This window comes from Aegilops tauschii, chromosome 3 (assembly GCF_002575655.3).
Source record: "Aegilops tauschii subsp. strangulata cultivar AL8/78 chromosome 3, Aet v6.0, whole genome shotgun sequence".
NCBI lineage: Eukaryota > Viridiplantae > Streptophyta > Magnoliopsida > Poales > Poaceae > Aegilops > Aegilops tauschii.
Window position 1 is genome coordinate 4,284,892 of NC_053037.3, and position 19,320 is coordinate 4,304,211.

Genomic DNA, 19,320 nt, shown 5'->3' on the forward strand with positions numbered 1-19,320 from the left:
AATCCGCCAATGAGCGAGTTTCCTATTTAAAACGGGCATTTAGTTGCTAAAACCGTTTGTAGATTACACTTACATCACATAGAACATGACTGACCAAAAAAATTCGCGCAGGGAGACACCGTTGAAAAGATAGCCCGAAGGTCGGGTTCCTAAAGAGGGAAGTTCAGGCGTGTAACTCAGGAAGTTCATATTGTGATCAAAATAATATTCCGATCCCGTGATCAGAATAGTGTTTATGTATATATATATATATATATTATATATATATATATGTGTGTGTGTGTGTGTGTGTGTGTGTGTGTGTGTTTGATTTTCTCTGAAAATGAATTGATATAAGAAAAAACAGAATTAATGCATATCTGGTCTCTTTGCCATCTGCCAGCAGATGGCAAAGAGCCATGCCCATTGCCGTCTGCCAACATATGGCAAAGAGCCATGCCCTTTGCTGTCTGCTAGCAGACGGCAAAGGCCAAATTGTGTGTTTTTTCCAATACCAATAATAATGATTTCCTTAGCACTCCGATTGCTCCTCTTAATGATGTTGAATCTTGTGAAATCAATGCTGCTTTGTTAAATCTTGTTATGAAAGATCAATTCTCCGGCCTTCCTAGTGAAGATGCCGCTACTCATCTAAACAACTTGGTGGATTTGTGTGATATGCAAAAGAAAAAAGATACGGATAATGATATTGTTAAATTGAAGTTATTTCGGTTTTTACTTAGAGATCGTGCTAAAACTTGTTTTTCGTCTTTGCCTAAAAATAGTATTGATTCATGGAATAAGTGCAAAGATGCTTTTATCTCTAAGTATTTTCCTCCCGCTAAGATCATCTCTCTTAGCAACGATATTATGAATTTTAAACAACTTGATCATGAGCATGTTGCCCAATCTTGGGAAAGAATGAAATTGATGATTGGAAAATGCCCTACTCATGGTTGGAATTTATGGATGATCATACAAAACTTTTATGCCGGATTGAATTTTGCTTCTAGAAATCTTTTAGATTCGGCCGCGGGAGGCACTTTTATGGAAATCACCTTAGGATAAGCTACTAAACTCCTTGATAACATTATGACTAATTATTCTCAATGGCACACCGAAAGAGCTACTAGTAAAAAAGTGCATGCTATAGAAGAAATTAATGTTTTGAGTGAAAAGATCGATGAACTTCTGAAATTGTTTGCTACTAAGAGTGCTCCTATAGATCCTAATGATATGCCTTTGTCTACTTTGATTGAGAATAATAATGAATCTATGGATGTTAATTTTGTTGGTAGGAATAATTTTGGTAACAATGCTTATAGAGGAAACTTTAATCCTAGACCGTTCCCTAGTAATTCCTCTAATTATTATGGAAATTCCTACCATAATTCTTATGGAAATTTTAATAAGATGCCCTCTGATTTTGAGAATAGTGTTAAAGAATTTATGATCTCTCAAAAGAATTTTAATGCTTTGCTTGAAGAAAAATTGCTTAAAGTTGATGATTTGGCTAGGAACGTTGATAGGCTTTCGCTTGATGTTGATTCCTTGAAACTTACGTCTATTCCTCCTAAGCATGAGATCAATGAGTCTCTCAAAGCTATGAGAATTTCCATTGATGAGTGCAAAGAAAGAACCGCTAGGTTGCATGCTAAGAAAGCGTGTTCTTCTAGTTCCCATGAAAATAATGATGAAGATCTAAAAGTTATTGATGTGTCCCCTATTAAATCTTTGTTTTGCAATATAAATCTTAATCTTAATGGGATTGGAGATGAGTCAACTTTAGTTAAAAGGTGTCCCAATGATTCAGAGTTTTTAGATCTTTATGCTAAATTTGGTAAAAGCGGGATTGGAGAGGTCAAGACTTTAAATAGCATTGTACCCACTATTATGGATTTCAAGGAATTTAATTATGATAATTGTTCTTTAATAGATTGTATTTCCTTGTTGCAATCTGTGTTGAATTCCCCTCATGCTTAGAGTCAAAATAAAGCTTTTACCAAACATATTGTTGATGCCTTGATGCAATCTTACGAAGAAAAACTTAATTTGGAAGTTTCTATACCTAGAAAACTTTATGATGAGTGGGAACCTACTATAAAGATTAAAATTAAAGATCATGAGTGCAATGCTTTATGTGATTTGGGTGCTAGTGTTTCCATGATTTTGATGATTGCTCTTTAAACTTGCACCTTGCGGGTTCCACCATTAAGAAACCTATGGGAAGGATCAATGATGTTCTTATTGTTGCAAATAGGAATTATGTGCCCGTAGATTTTATCGTTCTTGATTTAGATTGCAATCTTTCATGTCCTATTATTCTTGGTAGACCTTTCCTTCGAACGATTGGTGCAATTATTGATATGAAGGAAGGGAATATTAGATTCCAATTTCCATTAAGGAAAGGCATGGATGTAAGTGAATCTAGTGCCCCTTAGTGATTTCGATGTATTGAAGACTTATAGGTTAAAGGACTGATGCGTTTGTGAGTGTACACAGGTCTATAAGTCTATGAGGAGTTTGATATTTACAGAGAAAGTCGACCCCTAAAAATGAATATCTTCGACTGAAGACTTTGGATTTCTGAAGAATTTCTAAAGATTTCGAAAGTGAAGAAATTGGTGTGACCTTGAAGACATGGTATTCATTCGAGGAACATGAAGCGTGAAGACTTCTGTTTTCGTAGTTTCATTATCTCTTTCTTGAGTCATAGGAAACACTGTACTGTTAAAGGGAGTCGAGGAAATACTAAGGAAAAATTTCCATGTGATGGTCAACTCAAAATCCTACATTCACCAATCCCTTTGAGCGAAGCCATTGGAAATCTCATACAGTTCAGTCATATTCTTCAGTGACAGAGATGAAGTTCTTCTGGTCTTTGAGGAATTTGTTCTGACTGAGGAGTTAGGAATTCGCCAGTGCGGATTGCCTACACAGTGAGGAACATGATAGCCCTGAGGAATTTGAGCCTCAAATATCCGACCGTTGCTGTGCTACGCGCCAGGTGTCCCAAAATATCTACCCACCTAACGGTCATATAATTGAAGGGCATTTATGTCTTATCATGTCGGGCTGCTCCCTAGGCTATAAATAGCCCCCCCTACAACCACTAGCTGGTTGGCTGCTCCGAGAGAAACTGACACTTGTCATTTGAGAGCATCCCATCCTCCGAGGACTTTGAGCGGAAATCATCAAGTGAGGAAAACCCAAACCCAAACACCTACAAACCCAAAGTGATTGAGCATCACTGAAGAGATTGATCCTGCATGGATCTGACGCTTGTTACTTTGAAGATTGTGCATCTTCCAGACGTTTAGGCGTCATGGTCTAGAGCATCCAAGAGGAAATTGTGGATCGCCGAGTGACCGAGTTTGTGAAGGTTTGGAAGTCGCCTGAAGACTTACCATGAGTGATTGGGCGAGGTCTATGTAACCTTAGCTCAAGGAGAATACGGTGAGGACTAGGTGTCCTGGACTGCGTGTTCAGGACTGGGTGTCCGGGACTGTGTGTCCTCAGGTTTTAATACCTAGCCGCTCCAACCAGACGTACAACTGTCACATCAGTTGGAACTGGTCTACCAAATCATTGTCTTCACCAAGCCTATTGGTTCTATTTCCTCAACTCTTTCATTTCCTCAATACAGTAGTAGTGTGCTTATTCATATCAGTTCGAAGACTTTCACTGAAGACTTTCTCAATTTCCTCAGTTCAATATATTCAGTCTATTTGTCTTCATCCTGTGTTATCCTGTGTTTACGCTTTCAGTACTCTGTGCTTGTCTTCATTTCTTCATCATGACCATGCTTGTATTCTGCTATGTTTACATCTGAGTACTTATTCTGCTGCAAGTAGTTCTTCGCTTAGGAATTTTCTCACCCTGAAATTCCTCAGTGAAGAATTCATAAAAATCGCCTATTCACCCCCGCTCTAGTCGATATAACGCACTTTCAATGGAACACTTCCTTAGAAAGAAAGTTAAATTACCTTATGAATCTACCATGCGAGCTACTTATGAATTGAATGCCAAAGATGGCAATACTTAGACCTATTCTCGCTTTTATGCCTAGCTAGGGGCGTTAAATGATAGCGCTTCTTGGGAGGCAACCCAATTTTATTTTTGTTTCTTGCTTTTTGCTTCTGTTTAGTAATAAATATTTCATCTAGCTTCTGTTTAGATGTGGTTTCATGTTTTAATTAGTGTTTGTGCCAAGTAGAACCTATAGGATAACCTACGGTGATAGTTAATTTGATTCTGCTGAAAAACATAAACTTTGCGCGCACGAAAATAATTTTAGTAATTCACAGGAACGTGCTTTTGCGTTGATTCTTTTTGCTTTAGATCAATAGACAAATTTCCCAGGACTTCCTATTTTGGTAGGAGTTTTAGAGTTCCATAAGTATTCGAAAGTTACTGATTGCTACGGACTGTTCTGTTTTTGACAGATTCTGTTTTTCGTGTGTTGTTTGCTTATTTTGATGCATCTATGGCTAGTATCAGTTGGTACGAACCATAGAGAAGTTGGAATACAGTAGTTTTAACACCAATATAAATAAATAATGATTTCATTACAGTACCTTATGTGGTGGTTTTTCTTTCTTGCACTAACGGAGCTTATGAGATTTCCTGTTGAGGTTTGTGTTGTGATGTTTTCAAGTTTTGGGTAAAGATTTGATGGACTATGGAATAAGGCGTGGCAAGAGCCTAAGCTTGGGGATGTCCATGGCACCCCAAGATATTCAATTATAACCAAAAGCCTAAGCTTGGGGATGCCCCAGAAGGCATCCCCTCTTTCGTCTTCGTCTATCGGTAACTTTACTTGGAGCTATATTTTTATTCGCCACATGATATGTGTTTTGCTTGGAGCATCTTGTATGATATTAGTCTTTGATTTTTAGTTTACCACAATCATCCTTGCTGTACACACCTTTTGGGAGAAGCCCACTTGATTTAGAATTTATTAGAATACTCTATGTGCTTCACTTATATCTTTTGAGCTAGATAATTTTGCTCTAGTACTTCACTTATATTTTTAGAGCACGGCGGTGGCTTGATTTTGTAGAGATTGTTGATCTCTCATGCTCCACTTATATTATTTTGAGAGTCTTTTAGAACAGCATGGTATTTGCTACGGTTATAAATTTGGTCCTAGAATGATGGGCATCCAAGTTGGGTATAATAAAAACTATCATAGAAAGTGAATTGGATGCTATGATCAATTTGATGCTTTATAATTGTTTTGGGATATGAGGATGGTGATATTAGAGTCATGCTAGTGACGTAATTATGAATTTATAGAATACTTGTGTTGAAGTTTGTGATTCCCGTAGCATGCACGTATAGTGAACCGCTTTGTGATGAAGTTGGAGCATAATTTATTTATTGATTGTCTTCCTTATGAGTGGCGGTCGAGGAAGAGCGATGATCTTTTCCTACCAATATACCCCCTTAGGAGCATGCGCGTAGTACTTTGTTTTCAATGGCTTGTAGAGTTTTGCAATAAGTATATGAGTTCTTTATGACTAATGTTGAGTCCATGGATTATATGCACTCTCACCCTTCCACCATGCTAGCCTCTCTTGTGCCGCGCAGCTTTCACCGGTACCATACACCCACCATATACCTTCCTCAAGACAGCCACCATACCTACCTATTATGGCATTTCCATAGCCATTCCGAGATATATTGCCATGCAACTTTCCATCGTTCCGTTATTATGACACGCATCATCGTTGTCATATTGCTCTTGCATGATCATGTTGTTGACATCGTATTTGTGGCAAAGCCACCTTCATAATTCTTCCATACATGTCACTATGATTCATTGCATATCCCGGTACACTGCCGGAGTCATTCATATAGAGTCATATCTTGTTCTAAGTATCGAGTTGTAATCTTGAGTTGTAAGTAAATAAAAGTGTGATGATCTTCATTATTAGAGCATTGTCCCAAGCGAGGAAAGGATGATGGAGACTATGATTCCCCCACAAGTCAGGATGAGACTTCGGACTTTACAAAAAAAGAAGAGAAAGGCCAAATAAAAAAAGAAGAGAAAGGCCAAATAAAAAATAAAAAAATGAGAGAAAAAGAGAGAAGGGACAATGCTACTATCCATTTTACCACACTTGTGCTTCAAAGTAGCACCATGATCTTCATGATAGAGAGTCTCCTATGTTGTCACTTTCATATACTAGTGGGAATTTTTCATTATAGAACTTGGCTTGTATATTCCAATGATGGCTTCCTCAAAACGCCCTAGGTCTTCGTGAGCAAGCAAGTTGGATGCACACCCACTTAGTTTCTTTTATTGAGCTTTCATACATTTATAGCTCTAGTGCATCCGTTGCATGGAAATCCCTACTCACTCACATTGATATCTATTAATGGGCATCTCCATAGCCCGTTGATACGCCTAGTTGATGTGAGACTATCTTCTCCTTTTTTGTCTTCTCCACAACCACCATTCTATTCCACATATAGTGCTATGTCCATGGCTCACGCTCATGTATTGCGTGAAAGTTGAAAAAGTTTGAGAATACTAAAGTATGAAACAATTGCTTGGCTTGTCATCTGGGTTGTGCATGATTAAATACTTTGTGTGATGAAGATAGAGCATAGCCAGACTATGCGATTTTTGTAGGGATAACTTTCGTTAGCCATGTTATTTTGAGAAGACATGATTGCTTTGTTAGTATGCTTGAAGTATTATTTTTTTATGTCAATATGAACTTTTATTTTGAATCATTTGGTGAACATTCATGCCACAATAAAGAAAATTACATTGAGAATTATGCTAGGTAGCATTCCATATCAAAAATTCTGTTTTTATCATTTACCTACTCGAGGACGAGCAGGAATTAAGCTTGGGGATGCTTGATACGTCTCCAACATATCTATAATTTTTGATTGTTCCATGCTATTATATTACCCGTTTTGGATGTTTATGGGCTTTACTTTACACTTTTATATCATTTTTGGGACTAACCTACTAACCGGAGGCCCAGCCCGAATTGCTGTTTTTAACTATTTCAGTGTTTCGAAGAAAAGGAATATCAAACGGAGTCCAAACGGGATGAAACCTTCGGGAGCGATCTTTTTGGAACAAATTCAAACCAGGAGACTTGGAGTGGACGTCAAGCAACAAACGAGGCGGCCACGAGGGTGCCCGGCGCGCCCCCCACCATCGTGGGCCCCTCGAGCGTCAACCGACCTACTTCTTCCTCCCATATATACTCCCGTACCCTGAAACCATCGGGGAGCACCACAAAAACCTAATTCCACCGCCGCAACCTTCTGTATCCGCGAGATCCCATCTTGCAGCCTTCGTCGGCGCTCCACCGGAGGGGGAATCGACCATGGAGGGCCTCTACATCATGTCCAAGGCCTCTCCGATGACTTGTGAGTAGTTTACCACAGACCTTCGGGTCCATAGCTATTAGCTAGATGGCTTATTCTCTCTCTTTGAATCTCGATACAAAGTTCTCCTCGATCTTCTTGGATATCTATTCGATGTAACTCTTTTTGCGGTGTGTTTGTCGAGATCCGATGAATTGTGGGTTTATGATCAAGTTTATCTATCAGAAATATTTGAATCTCCTCTGAATTCCTTTATGTGTGATTAAGTTATCTTTGCAAGTCTCTTCGAATTATCAGTTTGGTTTGGCCTACTAGATTGATCTTTCTTGCAATGGGAGAAGTGCTTAGCTTTGGGTTCAATCTTGCGGTGTCCTTTCCCAGTGATAGCAAGGGCAGCAAGGCACGTATTGTATTGTTGCCATCGAGGATAAAAAGATGGGGTTTATATCATAGTGCATGAGTTTATCCCTCTACATCATGTCATCTTTCTTAATGCGTTACTCTGTTCTTCATGAACTTAATACTCTAGATGCAGGCAGGAGTCGGTCGATGTGTGGAGTAATAGTAGTAGATGCAGAATCGTTTCGATCTACTTGTCACGGACGGGATGCCTATATACATGATCATGCCTAGATAATCTCATAACTATGCGCTTTTCTATCAATTGCTCGACAGTAATTTGTTCACCCACCGTAATACTTATGCTATCTTGAGAGAAGCCACTAGTGAAACCTATAGCCCCCGGGTCTATCTTTTATCATATGAGTTTTCCATCTACTTTTATTTGCATCTTTTTCTTTCTAATCTATATCATAAAAATACCAAAAATATTTATCTTATCTTATTATCTCTATCAGATCTCACTTTCGCAAGTGGCCGTGAAGGGATTGACAACCCCTTTATTGCGTTGGTTGCGAGGTTCTTGTTTCTTTGTGTAGGTGCGTGGGACTTTTGAGGAGCGTCCTACTGGATTGATACCTTGGTTCTCAAAAACTGAGGGAAATACTTACGCTACTTTGCTGCATCACCCTTTCCTCTTCAAGGAAAACCAACGCAAGCTCAAGACGTAGCACAAGGTAATATAACATTTTGACTAGAAGTAGTGCTAGTATCCACATGAGGCTCACTAGATGTTAACTTAGAAATCATGGCCTCATGAGATATCTTTAGCTCATTATGGGATACTAGAAGATCATCATGAGAGCTTGAGAGCTTTTCATGGTTTTCTTCCAATTTCCCATAATTGCTAGATAGCAGCTCAAGTCGAGCCCGAAGCTCAACATTGTCCTTCAAAAAGATGCTTCACAAGTAATAGAGTTAGTAGCACAAGCATCATTATTAACAACAATAGGAGAGGACAACTTGGCAAGCTCTTTTAAATAAGAAGCTTCAAGTTGAGCATGAGACTCGGTGAGTTTGGTGAGCTCACCGTTGATGACCCTTGAGCCATTTTCGAGGTGCTCAAAATCCTCAAGGAGTCTAGCATGAGCAACTTCAAGCTTAGAATTTTTAGTTTTGAAATCATTGGCCACCTCAAGTGCTCTATCATGAGATTCCTTTATTCTAGATAATTCTAGAGCTAAGGTCTCCTCAAGAGATTCGGAGGTGGTTTGTTCATGTACAAGAGCTTGAGATAGCTCCCCGATCTCATTTGCGTAATCACGCTCATGAGCTTCCATTTTCTCAATGGTGACCTCATGTTCCTCTAGATGAGATTCCAACTCCTCAATGTTTTTCTTGCCTTCAATGGCAATAGACATGATTTCCATGAAGTTGGAACGAGCAAGTTTATTTTTGTGAAGAGCTTTAAAAATCATTTCCCCCTTAATTTTTAAGGAAGCAATATTATCATTCTCTTCATCATTATCCTCATCATCATTAGCAATAACATCATCATCAAGTGACATATTGGGGTTCAAAGTAGGATATACCTTTGTCGCCTTTGCCATAAGGCAAAAAACAATAGATGATGATGTAGGATCCCTTGAAGCACCATTAAAAACCACATCTTGTTCCATGGAGTGTTGGGTTTCCTCTACATTGTTAGCACAACAATTCAAGGAAATAGATGCATTTTTATCATGGCAACAAGACATAGCAAGCATATCATCATGAGATTTAGTCAAGCAATTTCTACATGATATGCAAGGACTATCAACACAAGCATGTGAAACATTTGGAGTGCTCGAAGTGTTAAAGTGCAAAGATGATGCATTGCAATAAGAAAGTGATGAAGGATTATCAACAATAAGCCCACTATCATCACTGCAATGAACACCAGTACTCACCATGTCATTACCTTGTGGCAAACCACATGTAGGTGAAGTAGAAGAAGTTGAGAAGACTATACGACCGGAGGTGGAGGGAGAACAATCATCCCCACAAATCTTGGACACACCATATTTGTCTTGAAGCTTCGTCCACAACTCATGAGCATCCCGAAACGACATGAGTTGAAATATAATTACATTGCTCAAAGCATCGAAAAGCACATTAGAAGCTTGAGCATTGAGACAAGAGTTTTTCTCATCCTCTAAACATAATCTTTGGGGATCCTTTGGAGGAGAAAAACCCATATCTACAATTCACTCTAAATTTGGGTCCATGACCCTAAAGAGATTAAGCATGCGAATTACCCAAACATCAAAATTTGTGCCATCGAAACTAAGAGTGTCAGAGAATCCTAATCCCCTAGTCGACATCTTTACTCTCTAGGCGGTTAAGCCTAACAAAGAGAGACGAGGCTTTGATACCAATTGAAAGACCGTGGAAGTCGCCTAGAGGGGGGGAGGGGGGTGAATAGGCGCTTTAAAATAATTACGGTTTAGGCTTGAACAAATGCGGAATAAACCTAGCGGTTAATTTTTCAAGCCCAAAACCTACAACAACTAGGCTCACCTATGTGCACCAACAACTTATGCTAAGCAAGATAAGTAACTATGTGATAGCAAGATATATGACAAAGAACAATATGGCTATCACAAAGTAAAGTGCATAAGTAAAGGGCTCGGGTAAGAGATAACCGAGGCACGCGGAGACGACGATGTATCCCGAAGTTGACACCCTTGAGTGCTAATCTCCATTTGGAGCGGTGTGGCGGCACAATGCTCCCCAAGAAGCCACTAGGGCCACCGTAATCTCCTCACGCCCTCGCACAATGCAAGATGCCGTGATTCCACTAAGGGACCCTTGAGGGCGGTCACCGGCACCCGTCAAATTGCTCGGGGCGATCTCCACAACCTAATTGGAGACCCTAACGCTTGCCCGGAGCTTTACACCACAATGATTGAGCTCCAAACACCACCAACCGTCTAGGGCGCCCAAGCACCCAAGAGGAACAAGCTCAAGGGTACCAAGCACCCAAGAGTAATAAGCTTCTCAACTTGTAACTTCCACGTATCACCATGGAGAACTCAAACCGATGCACCAAATGCAATGGCAAGGGCACACAGAGTGCCCAAGTCCTTCTCTACCAAATCCCACCAAAGCAACTAATGCTAGGGAGGAAAGTGAGAGGAAGAACAAGAAGGAGAACACCAAGAACTCCAAGATCTAGATCCAAGGGGTTCCCCTCACATAGAGGAGAAAGTGATTGGTGGAAATGTGGATCTAGATCTCCTCTCTCTTTTCCCTCAAAAACTAGCAAGAATCCACGGAGGGATTGAGAGATAGCAAGCTCAAAGAAGGTCAACAATGGGGGAAGAACACGAGATTAAAATGATAAGGCTTAATGGGGAAGAAGACCCCCTTTTATAGGGGGGAGAAAATCCAACGACTATGCAGCCCGAGCCCGCATCTGGGCGGTACTACCGCTGCCACAACGGTACTACCGCTGTGGCAAGCAGGCATAGGGCAACCAGGACAGAGGAAGGAGGAGTACACACACTAGGCGGTACTACTGCTCCCTACAGCCACTGGGAAGCAGAGGAGGGCAGAGTGCAGAGCAGCAGTTGGGGCGGTAGTAGAAGCGGTACTACCGCTTACAAGCGGTACTACCGCGCCCTACTACCGCTCCCCTGCATGGTCCTTTACGGAAACCCGACACGAAAAATCGAGACCACAGCAGGGGCGACAGTACCAGCGGTAGTAGGCAGCGGTACTACCGCCTATGGGCGGTACCACCGCCTTGACCGCGGTACTACCGCTGGAGCAACAAGAAAACCCTGAACTGACATAACTTCTACAAATGAGCTCCGAATTGAGCAAACTCAAACACTACTGGAATCAGCTTCTCTGCCATCCGCCATGGCGGACGGCAAAGGCACAGATCCCGGACGGCAAACTCCTTTGCCGTCAGCCAGCGGACGGCAAACAGTCCGGCTGAACACGTGCCAGCAAAGGCCTTCTTTGCCGTCCACTTCATAGAAACGGACGACAAAGGATTGTGCCGTCCGCCATCCGAGGCCAACAGACGACAACGACGACGGACGGCAGCGGTGTGGGATGAGAGCCGTTAGGGGGTTAACGGCGCTCTTTGCCGTCCGCTGACAGACGGCAAAGAGCTTAGATAGGGCAGCACTGGGAAGCTGCCACGTGGCCAGCTATGCCGTCTGCCAGCAGACGGCATGGATGACCCTGTTTGCTAGGCCTATTTGGTCACTTTGCCGTCCGCTTGCAGACGGAAAAATGACCAAATAGGCAGCCAGTGTTCCCAGTTTGCACAGGTGACTGCCACGTGTCCTCTTTGCCGTCTGCTAGCGAACGGCAAAGCTCTTTGCCGTCGGCTAGCGGACGGCAAAGAGTCTATACATCCCCTATTTTTATTTTAATCCAATTAATTAGACATGGTTTCAAACACAGATATACATGCATACATATCCAACAGCATGTCCAACAACATATTTCATCAAATCCAACAACATAGTTCAACAAAGTCCAACATATCCATATATACATAACCACAAACAAGTTTCCAACAACATATCCATATAGACATACATATCCAAACAAGTTTTCATAAACAACAAGGAAGCACCAGAAGAATAGTACACTCCATGAATCCAGGCCTTCCTCATGTAAAGCAAATCTGCAAATTGGGAAAGATGAAAGTTAGAAGAAGAAGAAGAAGAAGAAGACTGCATTTACTGATTTGTTTTGAGCTAAATGGCCCTGAAATTGAAAAGCACTACAAATGAACTCTGAAAAGGTTGCAACTTGGCATGGTATCATCATTTCACCCGCATAGCAGGTGCAAAAAAGTAGAGAGGGTCACGGGAAAAACTGGATGCACTTCGTGTTTAAACAGGACAATCACTTTCGAAGTATCAGGGTTTCGGACGAGAACTCGTCTGTTACACCGGCAATTCAAAATTTTAATAACTTATTACAACTTCGGACTTTTTTGCATTCAGCAGGCGCCATTCGAAGCCACATCATCAACTTTCAACCCTTTCTGACATAATTTGCTATTCTTAAAGCATTTACTGATTTGTTTTGAGCTAAATGGCCCTGAAATTGAAAAGCACTACAAATGAACTCTAAAAAGGATGAAACTTGGCATGGTATCATCATTTCACCCGCATATCATGAGCCAAAAAGTAGAGAGGGTCACGGCAAAAACTGGATGCACTTCGTGTACAAACTGGACAATCTCTTTCGAAGTATCAGGGTTTGGCACGAGAACTCATCTGTTACACCGGCAATTCAAAATTTTAATAACTTATTACAACTCCAGACTTTTTTTGCGTTCAGCAGGCGCCATTCAAAGCCACGTCATCAACTTTCAACCCTTTCTGACAAAATTTACTATTTTTAGAGCATTTACTGATTTGTTTTGAGCTAAATGGCACTGCAATTGAAAAGCACTACAAATGAACTCTGAAAAGGTTGAAACTTGGCATGGTATCATCATTTCACCCGAATAGCATGTGCAAAAAAGTAGAGAGGGTCACGGCAAAAACTGGATGCACTTTGTGTACAAACTGGACAACCTCTTTCGAAGTATCAGGGTTTCGGACAAGAACTCATCTGTTACACCGGCAATTCAAAATTTTAATAACGTATTACAACTCCGGACTTTTTTTGCGTTCACCAGGCGCCATTCAAAGCCACGACCCTTTCTGACATAATTTGCTATTTTTAAAGCAATTACTGATTTGTTTCGACTTAAATGGCACTGAAATTGAAAAGCACTACAAATGAACTCTGAAAAGGTTGAAACTTGGCATGGTATCATCATTTCGCCCGCATAGCATGTGCAAAAAAGTAGAGAGGGTCACGGGTAAAACTGGATGCACTTCATGTACAAACTGGACAATCTCTTTCGAAGTATCAGGGTTTCGGACGAGAACTCATCTGTTACACCGGCAATTCAAAATTTTAATAACTTATTACAACTCCGGACTTTTTTTGCGTTCAGCAGGCGCCATTCAAAGCCACGTCATCAACTTTCAACCCTTTCTGACATAATTTGCTATTTTTAAAGCATTTACTGATTTGTTCTGAGCTAAATGGCCCTGAAATTGAAATGCACTACAAATGAACTCTGAAAAGGTTGAAACTTGGCATGGTATCATCATTTCACCCGAATAGCATGTGCAAAAATATAGAGAGGGTCACGGCAAAAACTGGATGCACTTCTTGTACAAACTAGACAATCTCTTTCGAAGTATCAGGGTTTCGGACAAGAACTCATCTGTTACACCGGCAATTCAAAATTTTAATAACTTATTACAACTCCGGACTTTTTTTGCGTTCAGCAGGCGCCATTCAAAGCCACGTCATCAACTTTCAACCCTTTCTGACATAATTTGCTATTTTTAAAGCATTTACTGATTTGTTCTGAGCTAAATGGCACTGAAATTGAAAAGCACTACAAATGAACTCTGAAAAGGTTGAAACTTGGCATGGTATCATCATTTCACCTGCATAGCATGTGCAAAAAAGTAGAAAGGGTCACGGCAAAAACTGGATGCACTTCGTGTACAAACTGGACAATCTCTTTCGAAGTATCAGGGTTTCGGACGAGAACTCATCTGTTACACCGGCAATTCAAAATTTTAATAACTTATTACAACTCCGGACTTTTTTTGCGTTCAGCAGGCGCCATTCAAAGCCACGTCATCAACCTTCAACCCTTTCTGACATAATTTGCTATTTTTAAAGCATTTACTGATTTGTTTTGAGCTAAATGGCACTGAAATTGAAAAGCACTACAAATGAACTCTGAAAAGGTTGAAACTTGGCATGGTATCATCATTTCGCCCGCATAGCATGTGCAAAAAAGTAGAGAGGGTCACGGCAAAAACTGGATGCACTTCGTGTACAAACTGGACAATCTCTTTCGAAGTATCAGGGTTTCGGACGAGAACTCATCTGTTACACCGGCAATTAAAAATTTTAATAACTTATTACAACTCCGGACTTTTTTTGCGTTCAGCAGGCGCCATTCAAAGCCATGTCATCAACATTCAACCCTTTCTGACATAATTTGCTATTTTTAAAGCATTTACTGATTTGTTCTGAGCTAAATGGCCCTGAAATTGAAATGCACTACAAATGAACTCTGAAAAGGTTGAAACTTGGCATGGTATCATCATTTCACCCGCATAGCATGTGCAAAAAAGTAGAGAGGGTCACGGCAAAAACTGGATGCATTTTGTGTACAAACTGGACAATCTCTTTCGAAGTATCACGGTTTCGGACGAGAACTCATCTGTTACACCGGCAATTCAAAATTTTAATAACTTATTACAACTCCGGACTTTTTTTGCGTTCAGCAGGCGCCATTCAAAGCCACGTCATCAACTTTTAAACCCTTTCTGACATAATTTGCTATTTTTAAAGCATTTACTGATTTGTTTTGAGCTAAATGGCACTGAAATTGAAAAGCACTACAAATGAACTCTGAAAAGGTTGAAACTTGGCATGGTATCATCATTTCGCCCGCATAGCATGTGCAAAAAAGTAGAGAGGGTCACGGCAAAAACTGGATGCACTTCGTGTACAAACTGGACAATCTCTTTCGAAGTATCACGGTTTCGGACGAGAACTCATCTGTTACACCGGCAATTCAAAATTTTAATAACTTATTACAACTCCGGACTTTTTTTGCGTTCAGCAGGCGCCATTCAAAGCCACGTCATCAATCTTCAACCCTTTCTGACATAATTTGCTATTTTTAAAGCATTTACTGATTTGTTTTGAGCTAAATGGCACTGAAATTGAAAAGCACTACAAATGAACTCTGAAAAGGTTCAAACTTGGCATGGTATCATCATTTCGCCCGCATAGCATGTGCAAAAAAGTAGAGAGGGTCACGGCAAAAACTGGATGCACTTCGTGTACAAACTGGACAATCTCTTTCGAAGTATCAGGGTTTCGGACGAGAACTCATCTGTTACACCGGCAATTCAAAATTTTAATAACTTATTACAACTCCGGATTTTTTTGCGTTCAGCAGGCGCCATTCAAAGCCATGTCATCAACTTTCAACCCTTTCTGACATAATTTGCTATTTTTAAAGCATTTACTGATTTGTTCTGAGCTAAATGGCCCTGAAATTGAAATGCACTACAAATGAACTCTGAAAAGGTTGAAACTTGGCATGGTATCATCTTTCACCCGCATAGCATGTGCAAAAAAGTAGAGAGGGTCACGGCAAAAACTGGATGCATTTTGTGTACAAACTGGACAATCTCTTTCGAAGTATCACGGTTTCGGACGAGAAGTCATCTGTTACACCGGCAATTCAAAATTTTAATAACTTATTACAACTCCGGACTTTTTTTGCGTTCAGCAGGCGCCATTCAAAGCCACGTCATCAACTTTTAAACCCTTTCTGACATAATTTGCTATTTTTAAAGCATTTACTGATTTGTTTTGAGCTAAATGGCACTGAAATTGAAAAGCACTACAAATGAACTCCGAAAAGTTTGAAACTTGGCATGGTATCATCATTTCGCCCGCATAGCATGTGCAAAAAAGTAGAGAGGGTCACGGAAAAAACTGGATGCACTTCGTGTACAAACTGGACAATCTCTTTCGAAGTATCACGGTTTCGGACGAGAACTCATCTGTTACACCGGCAATTTAAAATTTTAATAACTTATTACAACTCCGGACTTTTTTTGCGTTCAGCAGGCGCCATTCAAAGCCACGTCATCAACCTTCAACCCTTTCTGACATAATTTGCTATTTTTAAAGCATTTACTGATTTGTTTTGAGCTAAATGGCACTGAAATTGAAAAGCACTACAAATGAACTCTGAAAAGGTTGAAACTTGGCATGGTATCATCATTTCGCCCGCATAGCATGTGCAAAAAAGTAGAGAGGGTCACGGCAAAAACTGGATGCACTTCGTGTACAAAATGGACAATCTCTTTCGAAGTATCACGGTTTCGGACGAGAGCTCATCTGTTACACCGGCAATTCAAAATTTTAATAACTTATTACAACTCCGGACTTTTTTTGCGTTCAGCAGGCGCCATTCAAAGCCACGTCATCAACCTTCAACCCTTTCTGACATAATTTGCTATTTTTAAAGCATTTACTGATTTGTTTTGAGCTAAATGGCACTGAAATTGAAAAGCACTACAAATGAACTCTGAAAAGGTTGAAACTTGGCATGGTATCATCATTTCGCCCGCATAGCATGTGCAAAAAAGTAGAGAGGGTCACGGCAAAAACTGGATGCACTTCGTGTACAAACTGGACAATCTCTTTCGAAGTATCAGGGTTTCGGACGAGAACTCGTCTGTTACACCGACAATTCAAAATTTTAATAACTTATTACAACTCAGGACTTTTTTTGCGTTCAGCAGGCGCCATTCAAAGCCACGTCATCAACTTTCAACCCTTTCTGACATAATTTGCTATTTTAAAGCATTTACTGATTTCTTCTGAGCTAAATGCCCTCAAATTGAAAAGCACTACAAATGAACTCTGAAAAGGTTCAAACTTGGCATGGTATCATCATTTCGCCCGCATAGCATGTGCAAAAAAGTAGAGAGGGTCACGGAAAAAACTGGATGCACTTCGTGTACAAACTGGACAATCTCTTTCGAAGTATCACGGTTTCGGACGAGAACTCATCTGTTACACCGGCAATTTAAAATTTTAATAACTTATTACAACTCCGGACTTTTTTTGCGTTCAGCAGGCGCCATTCAAAGCCACGTCATCAACCTTCAACCCTTTCTGACATAATTTGCTATTTTTAAAGCATTTACTGATTTGTTTTGAGCTAAATGGCACTGAAATTGAAAAGCACTACAAATGAACTCTGAAAAGGTTGAAACTTGGCATCGTATCATCATTTCGCCCGCATAGCATGTGCAAAAAAGTAGAGAGGGTCACGGCAAAAACTGGATGCACTTCGTGTACAAACTGGACAATCTCTTTCGAAGTATCACGGTTTCGGACGAGAGCTCATCTGTTACACCGGCAATTCAAAATTTTAATAACTTATTACAACTCCGGACTTTTTTTGCGTTCAGCAGGCGCCATTCAAAGCCACGTCATCAACCTTCAACCCTTTCTGACATAATTTGCTATTTTTAAAGCATTTACTGATTTGTTTTGAGCTAAATGGCACTGAAATTGAAAAGCACTACAAATGAACTCTGAAAAGGTTGAAACTTGGCATGGTATCATCATTTCGCCCGCATAGCATGTGCAAAAAAGTAGAGAGGGTCACGGCAAAAACTGGATGCACTTCGTGTACAAACTGGACAATCTCTTTCGAAGTATCAGGGTTTCGGACGAGAACTCGTCTGTTACACCGACAATTCAAAATTTTAATAACTTATTACAACTCAGGACTTTTTTTGCGTTCAGCAGGCGCCATTCAAAGCCACGTCATCAACTTTCAACCCTTTCTGACATAATTTGCTATTTTAAAGCATTTACTGATTTCTTCTGAGCTAAATGCCCTCAAATTGAAAAGCACTACAAATGAACTCTGAAAAGGTTCAAACTTGGCATGGTATCATCATTTCGCCCGCATAGCATGTGCAAAAAAGTAGAGAGGGTCACGGAAAAAACTGGATCCACTTCGTGTACAAACTGGACAATCTCTTTCGAAGTATCACGGTTTCGGACGAGAACTCATCTGTTACACCGGCAATTTAAAATTTTAATAACTTATTACAACTCCGGACTTTTTTTGCGTTCAGCAGGCGCCATTCAAAGCCACGTCATCAACCTTCAACCCTTTATGACATAATTTGCTATTTTTAAAGCATTTACTGATTTGTTTTGAGCTAAATGGCACTGAAATTGAAAAGCACTACAAATGAACTCTGAAAAGGTTGAAACTTGGCATGGTATCATCATTTCGCCCGCATAGCATGTGCAAAAAAGTAGAGAGGGTCACGGCAAAAACTGGATGCACTTCGTGTACAAACTGGACAATCTCTTTCGAAGTATCACGGTTTCGGACGAGAGCTCATCTGTTACACCGGCAATTCAAAATTTTAATAACTTATTACAACTCCGGACTTTTTTTGCGTTCAGCAGGCGCCATTCAAAGCCACGTCATCAACCTTCAACCCTTTCTGACATAATTTGCTATTTTTAAAGCATTTACTGATTTGTTTTGAGCTAAATGGCACTGAAATTGAAAAGCACTACAAATGAACTCTGAAAAGGTTGAAACTTGGCATGGTATCATCATTTCGCCCGCATAGCATGTGCAAAAAAGTAGAGAGGGTCACGGCAAAAACTGGATGCACTTCGTGTACAAACTGGACAATCTCTTTCGAAGTATCAGGGTTTCGGACGAGAACTCGTCTGTTACACCGACAATTCAAAATTTTAATAACTTATTACAACTCAGGACTTTTTTTGCGTTCAGCAGGCGCCATTCAAAGCCACGTCATCAACTTTCAACCCTTTCTGACATAATTTGCTATTTTAAAGCATTTACTGATTTCTTCTGAGCTAAATGCCCTCAAATTGAAAAGCACTACAAATGAACTCTGAAAAGGTTCAAACTTGGCATGGTATCATCATTTCGCCCGCATAGCATGTGCAAAAAAGTAGAGA